The sequence below is a fragment of the Simochromis diagramma genome, unplaced genomic scaffold (genome assembly GCF_900408965.1).
Source record: "Simochromis diagramma unplaced genomic scaffold, fSimDia1.1 OVJJ01000683.1, whole genome shotgun sequence".
Taxonomy (NCBI): domain Eukaryota; kingdom Metazoa; phylum Chordata; class Actinopteri; order Cichliformes; family Cichlidae; genus Simochromis; species Simochromis diagramma.
In genome coordinates, this window is record NW_024387158.1 from 2,063,072 (window position 1) to 2,079,975 (window position 16,904).

Genomic DNA, 16,904 nt, shown 5'->3' on the forward strand with positions numbered 1-16,904 from the left:
GTACATTCCAGTGGGGGTGGCGGCGGCGGGGTCACCCAGTCCTGAAGCAGCGCCGCCATCTCCACCATTCTTCTTAGGTGTCACTCGGTCTTGTCCCGCAGTTCTTCCTGCCTGCGGCGCACCTCCGCCGCCTGCTCCTGCTGGGTGGCACCCTCCAGTCCCCCTTCTTAAAGATGGGAACCACCACCCCGGTCTGCCAATTCAGAGGTACTGTAACTGATCTCCATGCAACATTGTAGAGGTGTGTCAACCAAGACAGCACTACATCATCCAGAACCTTCAGGAACTCAGGGTGAAACTCATCCACCCCAGTGGCCCTGCCACCAAGGAGTTGTTTAATTGCCTCTTCTTTAACTCATATTGCTCCAGCAATGTTAAACTTGTCTGTCACTCCGGGTGAGACCCAGGTCACAGGCTTGTAACTCCTACTTAACTCAATTATGGTACTGCCCACTTCTGGACTTCTGCCTATTATTTCCTCTATGGCATTTAGCCCAACTGACATGGTCTTTAATGTGAGACTTGAACATGCGAGAAAGGAATTCACATACTCTACCCAATTCCAAAAGCAAGACTGAACATACCGCTCATGAAAATACACTTTCAGCTTCACCTACCCCTGATGTCATCAGCTGTACTCACCAATGCCAGAGTCTGTGGCTACACCGGTGTCTGTCCATGGTGGGTTGTTTGAATATACCTCTGTGGTGAGTGAAATTCACTTTTGTCTTTATGCTTGCTCAGAGACAGCAAACCAAAAAACAAAGAGTTTTGTTTTCAGCACCAAAAGTTTAGAAACTGATTCTTTTGTTCCTGAGTCAGCCAGAACTAAAGTTTTCTGTTTTTCAGTGTGTGTGAGTGTGTTTGCAAATGAAAGTTTTGTGTTTCGCAAATGAAACATTGCCTGGTCTGGATCTATGTTGTTAATGAAAGCGTTTTTTGGTGTTCTCTGTCTGAGCCGGCCTCTTAGTTTTCCACACTGACAAGTAGAAGAAAGACAATTGCTGTGTCCGAATTCAGGGGGAAGGATGCTCCGAAGGACACTACCTACCTACATCATGTAGGTAGGTAGTGTCCTTCGACAGACGGGTAGTCAGGAAGTGAGCGGCTGTGGACAGCCTTTTCTTAATAGAAACTTTATTGAACAAACAAAGAGTATACAACATAACAGGTTGGCTGTGGACAGCCTTCTAGCATTAGTTCAAGTCCGCCCTTACTTCCGTGTTTTCCCGGTCGCTAGCGCCACAGCGCGAAAACTTTAAAATGGACCCAGAAATGTCGCTCCGTTTTCTTATACATTTTTAATTCTTGAGGAGCTAGAAAAACCTTATTGTCGTCGCCCGGTTGTTTTGTACCTTAGGCTCATCAGAGACAATCATATCCAGGTAAAATAATTTCCTTTAATCTACACGCATTTAGGAATTACTTAGCTAATTACACGGATAATTGAATTATTGCCAGTGGTGTGCCAAAAAGTGTTTGCCTGCCAAAAACTGATTGCCAATGTTTCCGTGTGCAATATCTTCATGTATGTTGGTAAAAAAAAAACTTCGGTGAACATGGTTTACAAATGGGTTATATATATAATTTAAAAATTACCTGTTTTTCAAGTATCTTTATAACTCTTGTTATAATGTAGGTACAGTTGATATATTTGTTGCCCTCTGCTGCCCTCTTGGCCAGATTACTCTTAAAAAATTAATTTTTAATGTCAACAAGATTGTTTGTGAACTGGATAAATAAAGGATAAATAAAAGTCACTGCCAAAAACTGATTGCAGCTTCTACCTTGTTACAGGAATGTTGCTTCTGGCTCAAGGTGACTTGATATCATTAATGAGAGATACATTTGACATATGTTTCACGTATTATAGACCAACAAGTTATTTATAGCAGTTTAAATACAAGCAATCAGTTTTGGGCAAAAACCGGAAATCAGTTTTTGGCAGACGATCATTTTTTGGCACAACACCGGTCATTCTTACACATGTACTGTATTATATAAAATATATAAACTAAATATCTTTGAAACTTATAGAATCTAATCTTTTGGTTTCTTTATTAAACTGTTGTCTGCTACAGCGTTACAAGTAGTATTCTAGTAGTAATAAGGCATCCACCATCTCCTGCTAGCATATTTCTGAAAGCATCTTAGTGGTGTGGCAGCCGTCGAGTGAGCCAGCCCTGCAAACCCTGTGGATGGACGATGCAGTGGACAGTGGGAGGAAGCATCCTAAAGCTCTTTGCAGACCACCCTGTGTGATTCTCCACTCGCCCACCAGAAAAGACAAACCGCAGGTCTCAGTTGCAGCACCCCATCCATGTCTGATCTTGCTCAGGCAGATTCAGCAACACTGCCAGAGACTTCCTGTAATCTATTACAGTTGTTAAAGAAACTGTCCAGGAACAGGTCACTCAGATTAACCCTGTGTGAACAACTGTAAATATAGTTTTTTCATCTACACACTGTTGGTGTATTTGAAATATTCTTGTTTCATGGTTATTGTTATTTACTCTATTGCTATCAAATAAATATCCATGCAATATTGTTCATAGTTAGCGTTATGTTCATACATGTTACAAATACCTGTAAATAAAATGTGTTCAGTGACAATTACTGTTTGTTTTAATCAATTTATTAATAACATAAAACCTTGAAACTAATGCAACACATATAACAATGTAACAAATATATTAAAATAAATAAATGGTATAATGCATAACTCATTTTGGACCTAATCTTTCAAGAAGTGAAAACAGTCTGTCCATCCTCTCCCTGCTCTCCTCTCCTCAGCCTCTCTTTACTGCCTCATGTCCTCTCTGATGAGGTCTAGCAGCTCATCAGCCCTGTCTCTTCTCCTGTTCCTCCCTGTTGTGGGTGGCTCACTCCCTTCCTCCTCGCTTTTGTTTTGGTCACCCACTGCTGCGCTTGGCCCTGGAGTGTCCTCATTGAGAGAGGAAATTTGGACAGGAGGCCTAATTTGGAAGGCCTCCGTCCTATCACCTCATCCATGAGGACAAACCAGGGCCAAGTAGCAGCAGTGAGATTCCCACTGACTCTCTCTCCTGAGCCTGGATACTTGCAATCCTAAAGGCAGAGGTAATAAAAAAAATGACAGTGGACAAATAAAAACAACACAACAACTCTTAGTAATTGCACGTTTATTAACTTGTGTTCTTAAGAATTATTGTCTTGATAACACACATATGTACTTTGTATTTTTTAAAGTTATCCCATGTCTTCTGGCCTGCAAGGGGGTGACTTTCCCCTGCAGGCCCATCTTCTCATGGTTTGTATCGTTCCCTGGGTCTTTTCCCGTGTTGTAGTTGTGTGTCTTATTTTGAAAGAAATATTTACAAGTTACCATAGCAAACGGGGCGCATTGGGGCGCAGAGAGGAGGTTGTTACTCTCAATGTTGGCGCATTTCAGGAGGACGCTGCTAATAAAGTTACACAATGACACAGTTAATTCGCGTTTATTATTATATTTACAAAATACCACAGTGTTTTGTCTTGGTCGTATCATTTTATTTTGGTGTATTTTTCCGCGACACCTTAAAGGCCGGTCCGTGTCTGACATTAAACCGGTCTGTGGTGCAAAAAAAGGTTGGGGACCGCTGCTGTACAGCGTGAGGGTTAATAGGACCGTACTCATATGAATATGATGTGTAAACTGATTTATTCTTATACCTCCACGCCACAGTGGCCCAAAACGCGGGACCCACCATACACGCTAGTTTACGGTTATTTAAATTGAAAAGAAACATGTCTATGCAGATGTCAAAAGCTTAACAACACAACCGCTATGACAATTTAACTTTTGTACAACCAGATTTTCATATACTTACATTTGAAAGTGTTTTCCTCTCCCGCTTCGACCACTGTCGTTATCAGAAAAAAAATCTCCTGTATGGCCCGCAATGAATGCTGGGATATGGTAGGACACGAAGGATACATACATAAAATTTGGGGAACAGTAGGACGCATTTGTCGCCACATTTTGAGTATTCTTTGCATTCGGACAGCCTTCGCCGCTTTGCTATGACATCATTGATCCCAAATATTCTCTAGATGTCTTGGGCATTTATCCAATATATCTGTAAATGATGTTCATCGACTTGTCGATATTTTTCCCCCGCGCCTCAGAGCAAAAGAGAAAAGGGATTCAAGTGTTATATTTCTCAGCATCTGTAAACAGCGGTCCCTCGTTTATTGCGGGTGTTATGTTCTAAAAATAACCAGCGATAGGTGAAATCATGTAGCCAATGTTATTTTTTGATGGTGCAAAACGTTTCGTGGACATCATGGACATACAGTACTGCACTTCAGAGTCACACTGCTAGCGATCGATGCAGCGATTCTGTTTTGTACAGGAGAGACTCACTAACTCCCTCCCTCCTGTGCTGAATCATAGAGCGTAAGTGAATCACTCAGGACTCGCTCACCCCCTCCCTCCTGTGCTGAATCATAGAGCGAACGAATCACTCACTCACTCACCCCCTCCCTCCTGGCTCACAGCTTCTTCTTCTTCTTGGTTGGCAACCAATGTTAAGGCGCATTACCGCAGCCTGGCTCACAGCTCAGTGGACATTTAGATGAGAAAATATATATTTGACACATTTAAGGAAAAATACTAATAAAATAAAAATAAACAAAATAAATGTTTATTAAGCAATTTTGATAGGAAATTGCTTAATTTTTAGAAATGTTTTTGCTCTTTTTTGCTCTATAAAATAGTTTTGTTTTTTTTTAGAATCATTCATCTTAGCAGTAGGATTTACATGAAAAGAGAAACAAATTAAGTTTGAGAGAAAATGTACATGTTTTGCACTCTCTGGTCAACTGACTCAATGAATCAAATGACTCAAAAAACCAGATTCACTTTGGTGAGTGACTCATTAAAACTCGATTCAGTAAAAATAATCAAATTTACCATCACTAGTATTGAGTGAAGGAGGAGGCGTGCGAACCCACCTACTGGAGCCCTGAGGCATTAACAATGGATTGACGCACAATCAACCCAGGCAAAACTTTGACTACTTATCTCCCTCTATATTCCCACTGCATATTCTATTCAAAAACAGTCAAAGCAACAAATAAAACATTAATAAGGGCATGACATGAAATGTAAGGAACAGAGATGTACAACTTCAAAACGAATCAAATTTATGATCCACCACACAAATTATAAGTCTGTATCATAATGTCTGGTGTTTTCGTGTTTGTTGTTTTGTTTTTATTTTTGTTTTATTTTGCGAGTTGGTTATTAGATGCTGCTCCAGCCAGCCAGAGAATCCCCCGCCGCCCCGCCCTCTCCTACCTGTGCCGCAAGCAGCAGGCGCACCTCGCAAACAGAGGGCGCCCTTACTACCAGCAAATGGGCGATAGAAAACCGATCGGTGCCTGTACCGTTCCCAATATGATCTGGCTGATGTCGGGACAGCATGAGTACGAGCAATTTCTTCTTTTTTTTTTTGCAGATGCCCGTGATACCGCCCCCCACCACGATGTCGCCCGTATCAAAAACCGCTACTGGTGATGGTGTTGTGTTTAGTATGTTGCTCTGTTTTTTTTTCCTTGTTTTCTCTTCTCTTTCTCTCAACAGGTGATCCAGGAGATTTTTTTTCTCTTCTCTCTCTTTCTCTCTCTTTTGAGACAGTGAGAAATTGCCCTTTCTCACTGTCCCTCTCCCCTTCTGTTTTTCTTTTCCTTCATCTTTCTTTCTCCCTTTCCTATCCCTCAGTCATGTCTGTCCCGTCTGTAACAACTGAAAATAAAATAAAATAAATAATAACAACAAAGGTCGATCAAATGGACCAATACGGCAATGCCATGATGATCCATTTGGCAAAGTAAATCCATTGGGTCTCCTTGTTGGTCTTCAGACAACAATTCTGACGGCTAAAGAACCAAATGGGACAGGCAAAAAAAAAAAAAGAAAAGAAAAAAAAAAAGTGAAGATCTCAGAAAGCAACATCGTGGACATCTAAAGAAACAGCTAAGAAACACTGAACTCTATCGGTCTGGAAAGGGTTACAAAGGCATTTCAAGCGCTTTGGGAATCGAACCACGATGAGGGCCTTAATCCAGAAAATGTGGAAAACCTGAAGGCCTCACTTGTCTCATTTAATGTGCCCCGAAGCTCAAGTGCACCAGGACAATAATGCAAAACACAGCAGCAAGATCATCTCTGAATGGCTCAAAAAACAACATGGAGGTTTTGACCTGGTCAAAGTGCAGACTGGAATCAGATTGAGATGGTTTAGCATGACCTTAAAAACTCAGCCTATGCTGGAAAACCCTCCAAAGTGGCCCTCCAAATTGTGAAAACAATTCTGCAAAGAAGAGAGGACCACATTTCCTCCACAGCGCTGTAAAACACTCATCAACAGTTATTGCAAATGCTCGATTGCAGTTCTTGCTAGATGACAAAACCACTTATTAGGTTTAGAAGGAAATTACTTTTTCTACATGAAGTAAAGTTGGAGAGCTATTTCCCCAAACTAAATGAAATCATCATTTAAAAAACTACAATCTGTATTTACTCTGAACATCTGTGTTAACATTTGAAATTGGAAACATGTAAGTGTAACAAACATGTTAAAACATAAGAAATCAGGAAGGGGCATGTATAGGAATTTCTTTTACTTATGTATTAATCACATTGTTTTATTGTATGATACCTTGGTGCCACTGGATATTAACATGTCTCACACTCATACAGTAACACCCCCTCTGGTGGGGGTGTAGTAAGGAAGTTGGGGGAAGCAGACAACTCTACAGGAAGAGTCTTTTGTGTCTTCGAGGACTCTGGGAGGTAGCAAGGGAGTGTGAACCTTAAGGTGTGAAACAGCTGTGTACTGCCTTTTGTTCCTGGAGAAGGTACTTAACTGAGAGCCATGTTAGGCTCAGGGAGACTCTGCTGACCGTCTGTCCCGCGGTCATGCAGGGACTTCATCAAGCTTGGTTGTCTGTTCGTTGTGTGTTTGATTAAAGAATGTTAGCTACCGCTCACCACTCGTCTGCAGGCTTTATTTAAATGGAAAACTTCCACAACAGGCAAAAAAAAGCTTTTTGCTAAAAAAAAGATTTAGAGCAGAAGTTTTTTGCACTGCATTTTAAAATGAAAACATATTGCATTTACTTACAATTAAAGACACACGGAGCAGAAAGTGTGTTATTGTTTTACATCCACAGACACACAAGAAAAGAAGCAGGCAACATGAGGTCAAGTTATGGCAATTTTATTTGTGTATTTCAGTACATGTATTTAGATTAGAGTTTTTAAAAAACAAACAAACGTCCCAAGAAGAAGGATGGGGTGAAAGAAAGGTGGAGAGAGGGGGAAGGAGGAAGAAACTATTGATCTCCTCAAACTTGATGCTGCTGGGTCAGTTCTTTCTCAGCAGTCTGCTCCAGAATCCCCTCCTGTCCTCAGCTTGCTTTTCTTTTGCCTTCAGTTCTTTTAAGGTTTTGTTGAGCTGCTCCTCGGCATCTTTAAATTTTTCTTTCAGCTGCTGTTTGGCCAGTTTCACTTTGTGTTTGAGGAGCTCTTTAGCTTCCTTTTTGTGTTTTTGTATTTCTTTAAGTGCGTCTTTGCAGTCTTTCTTGGTCACCGCAGAGCCGGTCATTTCTTTCTTCAATACCTTCACCTCAATTTTCTCTTCTGCAAGTTCTTCTTGCACTTTCATCAGTTCCTTCTTCATGTTTTGAGTGTAACTCTTTGTATCTTCCATTTCTTTCTTTGCTTCCCGTATTTTAATTTTCTCTTCCTCCAACACTTTTTGAGCTTCCAACAATTCTTTCTTCATATTTTCAATCTCATTTTCTGCCTCGTATTTACGTTTTTTCTCCTCTTCAAGTTGTTGCTTCACATGCAGTAATTCCTTCCTTAGTGTTTCAGCTTCAGCCATTACATTTGCAGCTTCTTGTGTTGCCAACTGCATTTTCCTTTTTCCCTCTTCAAAAGCTTCCTGCACCTCCTGTAATTCCTGCATCACATTTCCTGCCTCCTTCTTTGCAGTTTGATATTTATTTTTGGCTTCTTGTGCTGTGGTTTTCTCTTCCTCCAATGCTTTTTGAGCTTCCAACAGTTCTTTCTTCATGTTTTCATTCTCGTTTTCTGCCTGTTGTTTTCCCATTTTCTCTCCTTTAAGTTTGAGACCCACATGCAGTAATTCCTGCAATACTTCTTCAGTTTCAAACTTTGAATTTTTAGCTTCTCCTCTGGATTTTTCTGCCTCTTCTTTTAATTTGACATTTTCAGCCTGTATCATTTGAAGTTCTTCTTGCAGGTTAATCAGCTGTACTGTATTGTGAGGTGAAGCACTCGCCGATCCTCTTCTCGTTCTCCCCTGATTCATTTTGGCCTTTTAAACAAAGGAGCCAACGTATTGTAGAGGAGTGAAGTGAAGTTTTTGATGTTTTCTTCGTCAACTGTCGTTTGTCCTGCACAGAGATGCTGCTGTAGATGTGTCTCTAGCTGTGTCTGGATACAATGAAACATGCTGTAACTAAGTGCTTGTGTTGCACAGTTCTACTAAACATTCCATTCCATGCATGCTCCGCCCACATGGTCAGGAATGTCAGGTGCTGCATCACCAAATGCTGCTCCCGTTGCCTAGCAATAACAGCTGTTTACTTTTTGGGGTCTGGTTCATTGTTTAATAAAGAAAACATGTCCAAGTATTGGGTGCTGAGGCTCAGTGCATATTCTAGCCTGCTGTGTGGGTGGGCAGCTAGAAATCACTGGTGGGCAACATGAGTGAGGAGAAAACTGGAGCAGCCAAGCAGGGAGCTGCAGGTTGCTGGTTTGAGTCTCTGTTCAGATGCTGGTGTCTCCTCTCTCTGAGATGTCTGCAAACAGTCCCAGATAAAACAATAAGGATAATAAACAAACACGTGACTAAAATAACAATTATGACTCTGATGTGTTTCACGTGTAGCAGGATGGCCTCTATACAGCAGTCGCTGCAAGCATCCACATCGGCACACTTACTTTTCTTTAAGCAGGCGTGCTGGGGTCCTCCTAAGGAAAGTTTGAAACTTCATTTCCTTCATGCTGGTGAACTTTTTACCAAATATTTTCATCAAAGCTTCTCCATCACTGACAGGGATTGTTTGGATCTTCACACTCATCTCCACGAACCCTAAAAAATGAGTCTCACTTTGCTCATATAATGCCAGGAGTGTCTCCATATTCCACAAAAGTCTATGCAAACATGTAACAGTATCCCATATTCATATAAATATTATTGATATTATAACAAAAGCTGCCACTAACACAATTGTCCCAAGTGCTTTTTTTAAACAGGATTTTCAACTAGAGGATTTCACTATAGCTTATTTTTTTTGATATTTTGTACACAATAACAGAATAATTTCAGAAAAACACAAAATGACTGGTGTCAATATTATTTGCCCCACAAAAAAGATTGAATATAAAAAATATTGCAAATATTGCACAGTTGAAAAAAAAAGCACTACAGCTCAGTGGTTCCCGCCCTCCTTTGTCCTCCTGTTTCCCCTCCCTCTCCCCTCCAATGAGGAGTTTGATGGCGTGTGGGACAAAGGAGTTTTTAAGCCTGTTGGTTCTTGTCTTTGGGAGAAGCAACCTTTTGCTGAACAGGCTCCTCTGATTATTTAACACCGTGTGCAGAGGATGCCCAGCATTGTCCATAATGTCCAGCAGTTTCTTTAATGTCCTTTTCTCTGCCACTGTCACCAAAGTGTCCAGCTTCATGCCGACCACAGAGCCAGCCTTCCTGATTCGTGTTTCCAGCCTGGATGAGTCCTTCTGTGCTGTGCTGCTCCTGAGGAAGTACAGTCTGCTTTGGCCTTTTTTATACAGGTGCTGCATGTTGCATGACCAAACAGACAGAGACAGTGGGATTACACAGGACAAAGCTGAAGACAACTGACTGCAATGGACTGCTGCAAGGGGGGGAGACGAGACTACAGTGGAAGGAGGGGGAGGAGACATGGAAGAACGCTGTTGTTTAGTGTGGGAGATCAAATTGGGCTGAGGAACCTGGGGAGGTAAACTGACTGCCTTTGAGTGGAGAATTGAAAAGTGTCTGAAACACTGCAACTCTGGCACAGCTGGCTGCCGGCAGAGCCGGCGGGTACGCCACTGCAGCCCCCTCTGGCTTCTGCTCCGTGGCTACTGGGTGACCCCTCATCTGGGGCTCTCCTCAGCTCTTCCCAGGAGGGTGGCACCGATGCCCCTCCGGTGGTCCTCCTTGGGCTCTCGCACTCTGGGGCCTCTGGATGTCTGGAGCCTGGATCTCCTCCATGCCTGCTTCATGCCCTGGGGGACGGGGCTATGGCTCTCTACATCCTCTAGCAGACCATTACATGGGGAAACCTTTTGAATACAAGCGCGCTGATCCACACAGGTGTGCACACGGGTGTTCACTGTTCATAGACATAAACTACACCTCTATTGGCTGCTATTTCCAAGCACATGTCGGTCCTGCTTGCTACACAACAAAATTCAATATTTAGTATTTACTGCTGTTTACACTTAGCTAGATTAACGTGATGGTCAGTGGCGGTCCTAGCCTGTTTGGCGCCCCTTGCGCACACTCTCTCCGGCACCCCCCCCCCCCCACACACACACACACACACACGCATAAAACATATTAAGGATTGTACGTTAACATAAAACTGTTGTCGAAATTCACCAGAGAAACACACACACACACACACATATGAAGACAAAGAGATTGTGCATAGTATGCAAACAGCTACCAAACAGCCATCATAATTCGTCATACAATGAGAACAGGACAAATCAACAACTGACAACGACTAATTAATATTAAAATCTGTAACATAATGTATTGTTTGGAGTTTAGTCTGTTACTGTTGCTATTTTTACCATTTCTTCTTGGAGCAACTGTAACCCACTTAATTTCCTTAGGGATTAATAAAGTATTCTGATTCTGATTGTTTCAGGATGACCTGCCATTATCCAATCACACATCTGCTTACCTGCATCTTTTGCTCATTTCTCCTCCTCTTCTTTTCTCTTTTTTTCTAAACTGAGCACCTGATGGCTTTGAACTTTTCTTGTCCATCTTCCATTGGTTTTAATTTTGCACTCCAGTATGAACACAAATCCCCCAACTCCAGGATCACCACAACATAACCTAACAGACCTACCCCTTAGTTCACAGATTCACTTTGTCTAAGGTGTATTTCTGGGATTTCACACAACCCAGGATTCAAATCATGAATACATAATGTGCTTGGATTTACATCATTATGGATGAAATGTGCTCTATTTGGAAGCAGCAGCCCCCCCCTCCCCTTTCGACGGGTTGTGTGTGAGACTTTAAATCATCAAACTCTAAATTATAAATGTTAAATTGTTATTGATCCCTTTACTCCTGGTCCTAAAGTTATATTTATTTTCTTACTCTTCTTATATTTATTTTTTGTTTTCTTGCACTGCTGTAACTGGAGCCTCGTCGTCTCGTCTCTCTATATGCTGGACTGTATGTAACGGAGATGATAATAAAGTTTACTTTGACTTCAGCAGCAAGCAGGCGCACCGAGGGCTCTCGCGCTCACTTTTCGCGTATAGAATTTCAAAAAAACATCTGTGCAAATGTTGTCCCCTTAAACAGGGGAAATAGTGAGGAGAGGTGAAAGAACGGCACAGACACACAGCTCTCACTCTCACTCGTCTGTATTGAGTAGTGATGCGCGAATCATGAACGAATCGTTCAATACTCGAGAATCACTTTACTGACTCATGAATCATGATTCACAAGCCCAACTGACTCACTGACTCATCCCTGTGGCTGTTAGCAGCAATATATATATCTTATAATTAAAATTGTGGAGAAAAACACAACATCCAGTATCTTAACAAAAAAAATTCTGCTTTGAACTGAAAGAAAAAACCCTGAGTAGAAGCTCACATCAAGACAATAGACTATGTGCACGTTAGCATATGCTACTTCTGGTGCGGAAACTCCTGTGGGGAGCTTTGTTTCCGGTGTCCTATTCGCGCCTTGTTTACGGTCCAAAACAAGTTAAGCAAATGAATGAATCATTTACATTTCTATAGATGTCTTGGGCATTTATCCAATATATCTGTAAATGATGTTCATCGACTTGTCGATATTTTTCCCCGGCGCCTCAGAGCAAAAGAGAAAAGGGATTCAAATGTTATATTTCTCAGAATCTGTAAACAGCGGTCCCTCGTTTATCGCGGGTGTTATGTTCTAAAAATAACCAGCGATAGGTGAAATCAAGTAGCCAATGTTATATTTTGACAGTGCAAAACATTTCGTGGACATCGTGGACATACAGCACTGCACTTCAGAGTCACACTGCTAGCGATCGATGCAGCGATTCTGTACTGTACAGGAGAGACGTCGTGGAGGAGATCGTCTGCAGCGATCAGGACGCAGGACACAATGTGACGTAAAAAAAAAGCATGCAAACTTGCACTAAAAAATCTGCGAAACAGCGAGGTGAAAGGTGAACCGCGTTATAGCGAGGGACCAGCTGTAATTTTGAAGGTAAGTCACAACATACCCCTTCGTACATACTAATGTATAGAAACCCTTACCAGCAATCATTCATTTTTTGTGTGGCTTTTTTCACGGTTTGTTAACATGCTGTGTAGGTGTGTACTTGACTTGCTGATATCGACATAACGGGGGGAACATCTGGTTTGACTATTGTTCACCTGTAGTTTGAATGCTGAACATTTGCCTGTTTAAATTATAAGATCAGTCACTATACAGAGATGTGCTTCTGAATGTGGATGATGTGTCTTCTGCTGCAGTGATGCAGTTCTGCTTGTGTTGAGTGATGTAAACAACTGATCGATCTAAACTCTTTAAACATCAAAATTGATCATTAGATTTTTTTATGACACAACAGTGGTGAGTGTTCCCACCTTCTGCTCTTTGTAACTTAACGCGATCTTTCCGTTTTCAAGTTTTGGACATGATTTTGGAGTATATCTTTGCAGTAGCGATTGACCGCAAAGTAAAGCTACCGGAAATGTACAACTCTACATCCGGTCTCAAACCAGGAAGTTAGCATTTTCTCGTGCACAGGGTCTATAGCTCCTCGGTTCACAGTAGCATTGGTCTGCTAACATGCTAACAGCACATTTGAGCTACTCACCCCCTCCCTTCCTGTGCTGAATCATAGAGCGAACGAATCACTCACTCACTCACTCACTCACTAACCCCCTCCCTCCTATGCTGAATCCTAAGCTTAAGTGAATCACTCAGGACTCACTAACCCCCTCCCTCCTGTGCTGAATCCTAAGCTTAAGTGAATCACTCAGGACTTGCTCACCCCCTCCCTCCTGTGCTAAATCATAGAGTGAACGAATCACTCACTCACTCACCCCCTCCCTCCTGGCTCACAGCTTCTTCTTCTTCTTGGTTGGCAACCAATGTTAAGGCGCATTACCGCCCCCTGGCTCACAGCTCAATGCTCTTTTTTGCTCTATAAAATAGTTGTTTTCTTTTAGAATCATTCAGCTTAGCAGTAGGATTTACATGAAAAGAGAAACAAATTAAGTTTGAGTGAAAATGTAAATTTTTTGCACTCTCTGGTCAACTGACTCAGTGAATCAAATGACTCAAAAAACCCGATTCACTTTGGTGAGTGACTCATTAAAACTCGATTCAGTAAAAAGAATCAAATTTACCATCACTATTGTGGATGATTACTATACCTTTCTAATGTGACGTTGTTGTCCCTGGCTCTTTCTCTCTCTCTCCCTCCCGCTCTGTTCCTGTGCTACTGAGTTTAACTACCGCCCCTCCCCCCTCTTCCCAGCGTAAAGCACAAGGCTCGCATGCGGAGTGAAGCGGAAAATAAGTGCGAGAGAGGGTGAGAGAAAGAAAAAAAACAACAACCCACGGCTCGCGATAAGGATCCGGCTCTAAGAGCCATTTCGTTCGCGACCGAGCCATCACTACTATTTTAGTACCTGTTACCAGTTACTATGACCTAATGGACAACCCTGGAAACCATAGCAAACCTTGGCGAGTGGATCCGAGTAGGTACTAATGGAAAGGGGGCTTAAATGACCTTATAGTATCACACAATAAGAGATCTTTGCGCTGAGACTACTGGCTTTTTTTGATAAAGCATACAGTTAGGACTGGATCAGGTGACCCTGAATCCTCCCGTAGTTATGCTGCAATAGGTCTAGGCAGCTGGGAGATTCCCATGATGCAATGAGTGCTTCTTCTTCAGTCACCTTTTTCACTCACTATGTGTTTATACATCTGTCTGCATTTAATTATTTGTTATTATTAATATCGGTCTCTCTTCCACACAGGGATGGACTGGGACAAAAAATCGGCCCGGGCATTTTGACTAGAGACCGGCCCACCGGGTATTATAGAAAAAGCCATAAAGCCTTTGAATGAAAACAAACGCTGTTGTGACACTGATGTATACTGTCTTGTTGATATATATGTATGTATTTCTATACATTTTACATCAGATGACAACTTTGGTTGTAAGATTCAGATAATTATTTTTTAAAAGCTAGACATTTTAAATGACAATAAGAAAGAAAAGTACTTCTTTGTGCCCCCCTTTCCCTGTTAATGCCCTACCTGCCCCCTGCCAAAACTTTGCTAGACCCGCCCCTGCACAGTTACCAGTTGTCAGCTACGTTGAAAAGCATCCTGGTGTTATTTGTCTCTCAGAAGCAGTTCATAACTTCCCTTCAATTCATCCATGTCACCTAAAAGATAAACCTGTTTCTCCATCACCTGTTCAGCCCTGATGATTCAGCAAGGACATCTCTCAGCGTGCTGCTGCTGTTTAGCGCGACATCCGCTGGTTTCCTCTTTCTGGCACAAAGTGGGCAATAAACAAACAAAAGGAGAAAAGCCAATCAGCTGATCATGGATCAATTTCATGACTGAAGTAGCAACAGGAGAGGGAGAGGATGAGAGAAGAAGAGGCAGCTGACAGCGTAAAGACACAGAGTAACTCCAGCTTTGTGTCTTTTTTTCATTCTAGCTGAAGTACAGAACAAATTGTGTTCCTCTTCACCTCAATGCGGCTACCTCTTCTGTTTGTCTGTGATATGGTTGCTTTCAGAGCTGTTGCCCAAGCAAGAGGGAGGGTGCATCTGACCTCCTCGGCTGTAATTGGTCCAGCCCAGAGTTGATTTGTTGGCACAGTGACCTGTTGGTTCTTTGACTCTGCTGATTACTTCCATGGAATCCATTCTTTCCAGTTCCTGTTTCACTTTTTCTAACAAAGGGATGGGGACCCATCTTGGCTAGGGAAAAAGGCACAGCATTGGGTTTCAACTTAGTAGCATAAGGTTGCTGCATTAAACCCAGTCCCTGACCCAGCTTTGGGTAGTTCTCATTCAACACATTCACCTCTATGCTGTCTGCTCTACACACAAGGTTCACACACCCTTGACAATTACTGGCCTGCTTAACAACGCTATGTGAAAATCTTTCATAATAAACACATTTTCTTGTATTTCTTGTTCACCTTTGCATAATGTTTCTCTTCACATACCCAACACATCAAGTGGAGTACCACCTGGTCTATCTGCTTTACATAACTCTGTCACATTTTAGTTTATGCAGTAATACATCTGGGCTGGGATAACAGAGACATCTAACTTTGTGGTTTCTGATAGTAAGGACTGACCAAGGATCTGAACCTGTGTCTACAGAACCAAGGAACACGGGTGCATCATTACTTTTCTCTGTTTCTATCACATGCACAGATTTAACAGATTTACACAGAACAAATGAAAACAGTCCAAAACAAAGAACCAAAATTTCAGGAGGCAGACCGCATGGAAGGGGGCTGTGCCAAAACAGTTCCAGAGGCCGATCACATGGAAGAAGGCAGTGCCGAAACAGATCCCGAGGCCGACTGCGTGGGAAGCAGCGGCGGCGCAGGTGAAGCAGGTCCTGAGGCCGACCACATGACTTGGTGGATGGATGTGGCCTTGCAGGCCGTGCAGGACCTGGAGGAGCCAGCAGGTGTGCTGACATCTGGCGGAGATGGAGCTGGACCAGATGGCACAATGACCTCCAGCAGAGACAAATCAGATGGTGTGGAAAACGCTGGCGGAGACAAACCAGACAGTGTGGAACCTCTGGCTGAAGCCAAATTAAAAAAAATTGAATTGTAAAGCTATTATATTATACTTATATGCAAGACCCACCCAAAATATGCAATACTCATCATTTTCTTTTAACCAGGGGTGTCAAACGCATGGCCAGCGAGCCAGATGACACAATTATATCCGCCTGTGAGACAATTTCATATGCCAGTTATTAATGGTCCATTGGTATGCGGGAGCTGAATGTTCAGCCCTGCTGAGAATCCATGCAGACAAGGCTGGGACTTTATTTTCATGGTCACACCATGCAGCCAATCACATGCAAAGACAGACTGTGATCATTATGTGAAAGAAGGAAGGGGGAAAGACACTATGAAGACATCAAGTGTAGTAGTACAGGCCAGGTACACAGAGAGGCAGGGAAATTATTTTCAGCCATTTTCCATTGTGGAGGACAAAAGGTTTAAAACTTTAACAGGCCTTCAACCTCATAGTAAATGCATAAATATAAGGCTTTTAAGAAAACACTGAATGAAAATTGCAGCCTTAAAAAAGCCTAAAATCACAGTCCACTATTGAATATTTCACAAAATAAAAGTTTCTTTGAATGGCAGAGATGCAGAAATGTCTGCATGTACCACAGAGCCATGGTTCAGTGTCTGAGTGTCTAGTTGAGTCTCACAGGCCTGAATGTGCACTTGCAGCAGTTTTCCCTCTCCCAAAAATGCCCTCTGACAAGAAAGCCTATTTTGTGTCATTCAGTACAGAAGAAATTTCAACTTTCACAGATTCTGCCAAATTAGAAAAA

The 16,904-nt window shown here is 42.2% G+C and overlaps 1 long non-coding RNA gene across 1 annotated transcript; it reads right to left on the reverse strand.

Annotated features, from left to right (window-relative positions):
* Nucleotides 1–1,737: 1,737 nt before the first annotated feature.
* Nucleotides 1,738–15,359, reverse strand: LOC120744329. The gene is made up of 3 exons (XR_005698343.1): nucleotides 15,347–15,359; nucleotides 11,532–11,536; nucleotides 1,738–2,045 (listed from the first exon to the last, which is right to left on the reverse strand). It is a non-coding gene; the product is annotated as an uncharacterized LOC120744329 (long non-coding RNA).
* Between the last annotated feature and the right edge of the window lie 1,545 nt (nucleotides 15,360–16,904).